Raw genomic sequence first — 10,117 nt, forward strand, 5'->3', positions numbered from 1 at the left:
ACTAAAATTGCGGCAAGAAAAGCCTCTAACGTGAATACGAATATGCAACTCAGAACGTACCAGTCGAAGGTAGACAGAAGTTTTGTTATAATATCACCCGGGCATTGTTAAAGCTAATTCCCTGATTTATGGCCCTCCCCGGCACATTAGGGGTGCCAATCAGTCGATGGTTCCGAATGGGGTAGGAAGTGAAAGTAGTCTCGATGAGAAAGCGCGAACTGCTCCGATGTTCCTAGAAGGATGGATGAAGTAGGCCTTACTACACAGGGTGAATCACGTCAGGTGCCCACTATTGATTTCAGACAAACCGTTTGTTCCACAGTCATGAAATAAAAATTTTCCCACTAAACAAACTCAACTACAACTTCAAAATATTTTAAATGTTTTTTATACAGAATGTACCAAACCCAGAGGTTATCCCGTTCAAAATATCACAATTATTGTCAAATGGGTGTAGCAAAATGTTTTATTTTTGTTTCTCTTTTTGGCCCTAAACAGGTGGGTCAACATTGTCTACAATATTTTCACCAAGCGGAATTTAGACACATAAATAAAAGTGGCTTTTTTTGAAATACCGAGTAAAAAAGAATGATTAATCATTGATATTATGCATACATTTCACTACGAAAAAGCATAAATAACTTATTCCTTGTATGGGAAATTCACTAAAAGCAATTTGTAATTCGCTACAACCGCTGACACTTGACATATAATCCAAAAACATAAAGCAACAAACTCATCTGCAATTGCATGATTGTGACTTTTTAGCCTTAATGTAAGGATGTAGGGATGATCGAACTTACATATGATCTTCTCTCTTGAGCACGCATTATAAAATAATCATAAGGTGATTAGCATCATAAGTGAAGAAGGCAGATGACCTTCCCTAAAAATACTAGATAAACTCTTGTGAAAATAATCGTACCTTTCACGTATTCTTGACACATTGAAAAATATAGGCCTACTGTTATTTAGTTGTGTGTAAACGCTGATATTAAAAACCACAACAAATAGTGCACAAATGTTGATTTGTAAATTCATTTAACGATTTCAAAAAGTGTTGTGCTGTAAAACACGGATTTTCAATCAACAAAACAATGCAAATGTTTCCATTAAAACCAAATAAATACAACCATCTCTATAAATAAAAAAAATAAAATAATAATAATAAGATAAAATAAATATAATATCTCTATAAAAATATTACATTTATTCCCTATTTAAATAGCATTAGTTTAACGAGTACACATAGGTTTGCTGCAAGAGGCAGGGTAAAAAGTGTTTTTGTGAAATGTCCCTCCGTAGTTAGGTGTAAAATAAATGCATTTCCAAATATTATCAAAAATATTTTCGTTTTACAGGAAATTACATCAGTTTACTTATTCTCCATAAGAATAACATGGGAATTTTAAAATTACATTTTTTTAAATTTTTCTTTAACAATTATGGCTCTTAATAACGCTTTTAGTAAAATTTTACTGCTATGACTATATACTAGTGCACCTGTTGCTCGAATTAGAGCAATTATTGTAAAGTATTACAGGCGATATTTCAAAACTAATAACATCCATACTTCCCGATGACTTAAAAGAGTCAGCTCAAAGATAATGTAATCAATCACTCCACTCCGTTTATCGAAACTGAAAACAAACTCACTCTGAAAACGAACGCTCTTGTGTGTATCATGTGTTTACTTTGAACAGCTGTGTTAGTATGCAATTTATACAAATCTTACTAATATTATAAATTTGAAAGTTTGTGTGTGTTTGTGTGTTGCTCAATCACGCATAAACTACTAGACGGATTGGTCTGAAATTTGGCATGATGATAGCTAACATTTCCTATTAACATTAAGGCATATTCTTATCTCAAAAATCATTTCGGGCTCCGCCCCAGTGGCTCTGTAGTTCCCCATATTAACCTTATGAGTATTCATATTTAAAGGAAATTAAAGAATTTAGTCAGCTGTTTCAACTTTACAAGTTGGTTCTATAATATGCAAGAGCAATACAAAGTTATAAGGTTTCCCAACTGGGTGCAGCACTATTACTATTTCGTTTTTGCATATATGACTACAACAGCTAATTTGAACTAAGCAGCAACAAAAAGCTGTGATACACAATGAGAACTGTCAAGTCAAAATAGGATTGTTTACAGTTAGGTTTGATTTTTTTATTTAATGAATAATTTGAGATATTGTGCGAATGTTTGATGATTTATCTTTTCTATTGTTTAGGTGCAGTGGTAGAACATTATGGCAATGGCAGATGTGTTATACTATATCATACCGTAAATTTTATTAAACTGTGTCCTCCCCCCATTGCAAACTCAAAGCTTAAGTATAGCTGCAATAAGCATTTTATACTTATATACCAACCCCGTACGAAGGACGGGTGCTCTGCTAGTTATTAATATGTTTAAGTAAACGAAATTCTTGCTTCATAAGAAATACATTGGGATTTAGATGGTCTGTGGGGCAAAGCCTGAGGACCTTTATTGCTGGAATTGGTGAAAGGGGGCGTCTACATAAAAAATACTTAATTTTGACACATCATTTGTAAAACTCCGTCCATTATTAACGGAGGAGTAGTGTTTCGTATAAATCGCCTTCACGCATTATATATAAGGATATATATTTAATTATTATAGAGACAAATTAATTTGCTTTAATCTATAGTATGTTTTTGGTTTGTAATTAATGAATGATAAGTGATTTATTATAATTGTATATATGCTCTGCTATTTATTTAATATACAGTACTTCTAAACTGGTTTACACATTTCTGATTAACGATATATTACAGTTGTATACGTCATTTATTTATACAAACAGCGATTTTATTTTATACTAGCAGAGTACCGTTCTACGTACAGGAATCTTGTAGTAAGTTGAAACCTTCTTATATTCAGAACAGGAATTTGTTTGCATATTTAGAGTGCATTTTCCCAGATATGCTGGAAAAACTATTTTTGTATAGGAATAACTATAAACCTTCGCAAATACAATATCTGATAGTTTCAAGCCAAAATGAATTCTTCGCAAAAAATTGTCACCCGATCGTGTTAGTCCTTATTTTATATCTAATGATAAAAATAATTGCTTTATAGATCTATGAGGCATAGCCCTAAGGCAGGCCTGTATTTGGAAGTTACTTTTCACGCTGGTTAAAAGTAGTTAAAATACTACCTCAACCTCACTACTGTACACTTTATTCGGGGTGAAATTTTCATTAACAAAGGCACTCTTGTCTTTTCCACGAAACACAAAAAAATAAGGACATTAATGCGTTACCAACAGACATACACACACAAATGCAGAATTGAATTAGGTGATTTGCTACACTTTAGCTAAAGCAAATTACAAACAAAATAATTATTTGAAAGTTTTGATAGTGTCATCAAATTTTATGATAATCGTATTTAGGCCTAATCAAACTGTAAAATTGTTGTGAATCCGTTGGCAAATATATAAATAAGTAAATAAATACACAGCCCACAAAACATTGATACGTGAACAACGTAAAGCTTTAAAAATTCATGATGGTTTGCTAAAAAAATCTTTCACTAATGTGTTATTACTTTCATAGCTGAACTAAGATTTTTGAGTCCAGGCAGAAATCCCAAAAATATACAGTAAGACATCAATTAAACTTAAAAAGCAATAAGGTGCAGCAATAAAGATAACTAAGTTGTAAATAGTGAATTGTTTGTACGTAAAATGATTCTTACTGCTACCACAGGTTCTAAGAAAAAGTACCAGTACCAAAAACCAACCTTTACAGTTAAGAAAAGAACTATTAGTACTTACGACCAATTCAAACTGCCCTTCTAATCAAACTGTATTATTGGTGTTAATCCGTTGGCAAATAATAAATAAATACACAGGGGACAAAACATTGATACGTTAACAACGTAAAGCTTTAAATTTCATGATGGTTTGCTCAAAAAATCTTTCACTTGATGTGGTATCAGTACCGAAGTTATTAATCTCCCTTGTTTTTTTTTAAGTTGTCGAAAATCTAAGTTATTTCCCATTAATAGCATTATTCGTAATCAACTTTTAATGTTAACATATTAATGACAGTTTGAAGAAACCACATTTATCCAACCAAAGGTTTCTTATTTAAAATATTACGTAATCTCTAAACCGATCTACGTTAAGATCGGTATATCAATGAAACATTCAGAGGAAATGTGACAAAAAACTCACAAATCTGGGGTTTTGGAGGTTTGTAGTAGATAATTGGCAAATGGGTCCTTTCAATGATTTAATTTTAAGGATTTAATTTTTGTAGGACGCATTTCTTTGAATTGCATCTTAAATATTACCAGCAATATAATACCCAGCTGATCATAATGAAAACAAATATGTTCTTCATAAGGATAACATGGGAACTTTAAAAGCCAATAAGGCAGAGCCCAAGTGGCTTGAAAAAAAAATGTAAGTTCAGTTTGAAAATCTACGCAACACGCTCTTTCTAATGAGACGTCAATAGATCAAATCGTTTAAGAAATGGCGGAGGAGTTCAACCGACAAATTTCGTGTTGGACTATTAATTATATAGAAGATGATCTGAACATTTTATCTTTGTTCGCGGAGAATTCTAATTTAACTATCCTATTGACACCACTTTCATAGCTGTAATGAAATGTTCAAAGTCAGTTTTTACAAATAGATTTCATGTAATTCTTCAATAGTTTAAATGTAGTAGCTAAAAAACGTGTATTTAATTGAAGTAAATTAATATAGGCACATTTATATTCACTGTACTGTATATAAACAAATATCGATTGAGAAATAAACAATTACACGTAATAGAAAACCTCACTAGTCCGCTGCATTGTGATAGCTGGAAATCGTCGGAATAAAAACCGCCGCTACAAGATACAGAAGTTGGTACGCCTACAGCGCCCTCCACAGCTGCGCGCGCCGCTAGCACTGCTGCTCAACATATCCCCACCTAAAAGACGAGCAAGTGGTAAGTCGGCCGGGTCGATTGACGACAAGTTGGTTTCTCGTATATAATAATTTAGTTTTACAGGCCGGTCAACTGTACTGACGATGAAATAACTTGTCGACGTACTGGTTTTCAGTATTTATCTATTTAATTAAAAAAGACGGTCTAGTGGCAAAACGACCAAGTATCTTGTCGGTCAACTGGTGGCCCCCCTTTGTGAATATGCAATATTTCTATGGAATCTTGGATATAAATAATTTGGTGTATTTAAAATAGACCAGTGAATGAACTTTTTGTAGAGGAATGGTCCAAACCCTGGTCTTGTCACTATCTTCGTACGTCAACATGTAGGCCTAGTAAGCATAATAAGTTGATAGAACAAAGACAAACGGCATCTGGGGCTGGTACAGATCTCGCTTGGAATTGAACCCTCGAACCAGTGACCTTCAAATTTGAGGCGAGCAATTTAACCACTCGGATACCCAGTCACTTATGTAAATTTTGTATATTTAAAATAATAATATGAAATATTTACATTGGGTTTGTTTAAGAACTGAATTACTATGCGCACTTTAGCTATAGGATTTTTAATAGTCCAGCAAATTAGAAAATTTCCATTATTTCACGCGTAAACGTACTTTTAAAGTAACTAAATTATTCAAACTATATAAATTAAATACCCGTCAGTAAAACTCTAATTTGAAATTCATGAAAGCTCTTCCGATAATTTGTAAAATAAAACTCGAGCCAGATTTCTGCTCATCAATATTATCTCATCACAGAAATTTGAATGAAGTCACGACTTCTAAAGCTGTTGAGAACTGTTGAGATGATTGATGTATTTTATGCATCAAACAAGATCAATCAATTCCAGCTTAGACATGACGCCAAAGCTGCTAACCAGTATTTCTTACAGCTTAATACTTGGCTTACAAACTTTTTTATTAGTCCAATTATAGGATAACCGTTTAGGCAATATTAAAAAAAAAAAAAAAACTTGTTGAACTTGCTATGATAATCTAAGCAAATCTTTGTTCGAAAAAGAAAGATGGGGCAATTGTGTTGTTATTTTGACGTAACTATTTGTTAATCCGATACACTTCCATTGCACGTTTAGTGGATTTTGTGTATTTTCTCTTCGTAATGTGTATAAAATTGTAAAAGTATCTTTAAACTATTTTATGCTATTTTAATTTAAGCAACAATCATACTTTTTTATTTAGGTAATTAATAGTTCTCGGATAAATATTTCTAGCTAACCAATTAGGCAAATAATGGCTAAACAAACCTCGTCAAAAATGCTCTATATGTATCTCTGCTATAGTATATTTCGTAGGGCCGAAATGAGGTTTTGTCAGGTCTATATAATTTTTATGTGCAAGACGAAGTCGAGAATTTAAAACGATTGAGAGCTGCAAAACCCTTTCGGCCCGTGGTATGAACGAAATTTTTCACTCCACTATACAATTGAGAAAATATATACAATAAATGCACACTAACATTCAACACAACCACAAGTTTAATGTTATGTGAAGAAGTATTTAGAGGAAAAATGATAATAAATAGTTTCTAGTTAGTGGTGAGAATAAAACAAGGCTATTGCAATGCATATGGGTACTGCCTGTGTATTTAATATAAAAAAATGAAATGAAATAATATTTTATTTCCTATTAAATATATACATAAGTACATTGTATTTTTTCTTTTTACCTCAAAATAATATAGCAAACGTTACTATCTACATAACAAAACAAAAATTATATACTGTAAAAATAAAGCGAACAAAAGTGTAAAAAAATACCTTCTATAACAAAGGAAAAAATGGGCCTGTGCGTAGACTCGAGTTGCGAAAAAGTAATTTGAATAAAAGATAAAAAAAAATTGTGGGAAAACAAAAAAATAATTCGTATAATTATTAAATTTGTAAAATTTGTCTTGCTTGAAACTGAATTCAGTGTTCCGGAATGAAATTGACAATAAAAAAAACTCTTTGTGCAAACTAAAGGTAATTTCTAAAAATCTGGTTAAGATTGAAGATTGAAGAGGAGAGTATAAGTTACGTTCATATTTTAATTAAATAAGCAAACTGCTTATTTTCGGACCTAGGGCCGTAAAAACCTGCTCGGCTCTCCAAGGACGATGTCAGCTGGCATTTCGGCCCTGGACAGCAATTCGTAGCCTCCAATTAACGTTTGTAAAACGGCTAAAAACATCTTAAAATTGTGAAAAACTATAACAATCAATTTTAAAGTCATAACTTTCGTTTTTAACAAAACACCCACGTGATGACCCAGATTTCAAAGCAGCTATATACAGACTACATAGTATGCAGGGACTATAGGTTGGACGCGATATTCATAGAAACGAACGCTTTACTGTGAATACTTGTGAATAATAAGTAGAGCATAACCACCTGTCTTAGATATCAGCTGTAATATTAACAACCTGAACATTTGCAACAATATTTAACTTACCCATGATTTTGTGAGTGGTGTGGATAACCTTTAACTGAAATATGAATCGATGATAAATTTAGTATAAAGTTGCATTGTAACTTTCTCCACTTATACATAGTATATGGTGAAAGTATTGTTTTCGACAAAATTTTCGAGTGTTTAGGGTGGAAAATACTGAAAATATCCGTTTTTGGTCCCGCTAAATCCAATAAAGTGGTCTTCGAAGTGATTGTGTTTGTGTGGATGTGAACAGAGCTAGTAGACCACACCTGTGGTCCGCTTTTTATGAAATTTGGCATGTGCGCGAGTACTAAATTATGGTATTTCTAAACATTTTATTTTTGAAATTTTCATTTCTATTGAAATTTTCCCATAAACTAACGAAAATCAGATTTGTAAAAAAATTACCTAAGAGATTTTTGTTAAAATTATGTGCAGTATGTCCTTAGTATGTCTTTACAGTATGGTCCTTTTGACTCTTAACAAAATGGTACAACCCCCAATGTTGTAAAAATTAATGATCAAAAGTTATTATATTTTTGTAATTTTGCTATAAAATTTCATAGTTACTACCACATATAAGGTTCGTTGACATTCTAATGGAAAAAGTATGGGTAAGTATTGCTGATACAGTTTATTTAGGTTTCTTACTGACTTAGACCGGCCGATTCCCTAGGACAGAATTTAATTTTACAACGAGAACAGAGCATCAATAACGCTAAATTATTAATATTTTGAGTATTATTTTAAGTAGGGTTTCCACTGTGAATAACTGGATTCCATATATTATACGCATATACAGTTTTTTATATTTCTGTGTGCGGACAGATTAATGAAGCTTTGTATGTTGGAATTGTATACCCATAACAATCCTATGGATATATGGCTTCGGTTCCAAATGTCAATTTCAAAACTGTAATATAAATCTCACTTAGTTTTTTTAATGGTGTATTGTAATATCTTCTGTATCCAATAGACAATTGTAATATCTGAAGGTTTTAAGACGAAAGACTGTTTTTAATTTATGACAAAGATACGAAAGCTTGAAAACCTATCACGAGATCAAACACATTTTAAAGTAACACTAGTGTACATGTTGCTCGAAATCGAGCAATTGCAAAGATGTACAGGAGTTATTTATAAACAAATAACTTGTTTAAAAACTAATAACAGTCATAACTTCTGATTATTTTAAAAGAGTCAACTAAAAGATTATTACTAAAGGAAATACTCACAATTTACATCACAGTCCTATTCCAGTTTCAAGGGTTAATTTTTAACAATCAATCTGCCCATGTACGGGAAAAGGTAAGCTTACAATTAAAGTCACAACGTAAAAAGGGTGTCAGCTTTTAGAAAGTACCGTACCTAAGTTGTTCAGCCAATATGTAGACAATAAGGTGTAGGCTACTTTAAACTCTACACGATAGAGTTAGGCAAAAACTGGCAGAACTCTGAAATGGTGTTATTTATCATAGGCTTACTCATATGCCAAATCCTTAGAATAAAAATGCAATAACTAATAACCTAAGTAGATATAATATAGCAATATGACCCCACTTTCGGCGTTTTAGAGGCACTTTTAGGGCACTTTTTATAGGGGAAAAATGAGGAAAAAATGGAAGAGCTTTTTTTGGCCACTTTTTTTAAAGACCCAGCTCTTGACCTATACACCCCTATATAAATTTTCTACTTTTTTAATACTAAAAATTACGTCTGGAAATGGTGAGCTTTTTTTGGCCACTTTTTAAAGACCGGCTATATTTAGATCTTGTCCAATACAAGCCTATACAAATGTTTAAACTCCATTAAAATTTCAAATCCACATCCATTCACAAGTATATGCGAGGTTTGTGTGTGAACTCGGGCATGCTCCCAGCTTATGACGTGCTCTCTTGGACATCCTTAGTGGAAATCCATGAGTTCTGGCTACTTGGGAACCCAAGCCATTTGACATACAATGAATTACCCTTTCTCCTAATTACCTTCTCTACCAAATACATGTCCTTATACTTGGTCTTTAACAACTCCTCTGTATAGAAGCCTCCCCTGATTATATTGCCATTTTCATCTTTCAAGATATAAGTCACAGGCTTTGTATTCTTAACTTCTGCTATTGTAAATAGTTCCCCTGTCCAATTTGGAGTATAACCTTTACTAAAAACATGTTTATACTTGGAAATCCTTATGCTATCACCTACCTTATATCTTGGCTTTTTAACTTGTACTACTTTAGAAGTCAACCTCTCATGCACATATTTACTATTCTTAACATTCACTTGGTTAGGTTTCATTCCTATAGATCTATGCACCTTATTATTATATTTTCGAATTAACTTTGGAAGTAAATCCAACCATTTATAACTCCCCTGAGCACTGAATTCCCTATATAACCAATTCTTTAAAGTTCTCTGAAACCTCTCCACAATTGCAGCCTTAGTTGTAGAAAAAGTGTGATAGTGATTAATATTTAATTTTTTCATTAGTTTGCTAAAATATTGATTAAAAAATTCTTTTCCATTGTCAGATTGAATGTTTTTAACCCCCTTTGGTAGAATGGTTTTAATGGCTTCTGTAACCACTAACCCTGTCTTATTCTTTAGTGGAGCAGCATAAGCTTTTTTAGAAAATGTATCTATTAAAGTTAAAATATATTTATTGCCAGAATTTTCTCTAGCATAGTTTTGCATATCAATTAAATCT

The sequence above is a fragment of the Macrosteles quadrilineatus genome, unplaced genomic scaffold, assembly GCF_028750875.1.
Source record: "Macrosteles quadrilineatus isolate MER2022 unplaced genomic scaffold, UCM_ALF_1.0 Scaffold_3__2_contigs__length_128488019, whole genome shotgun sequence".
Classification (NCBI taxonomy): Eukaryota; Metazoa; Arthropoda; class Insecta; order Hemiptera; family Cicadellidae; genus Macrosteles; species Macrosteles quadrilineatus.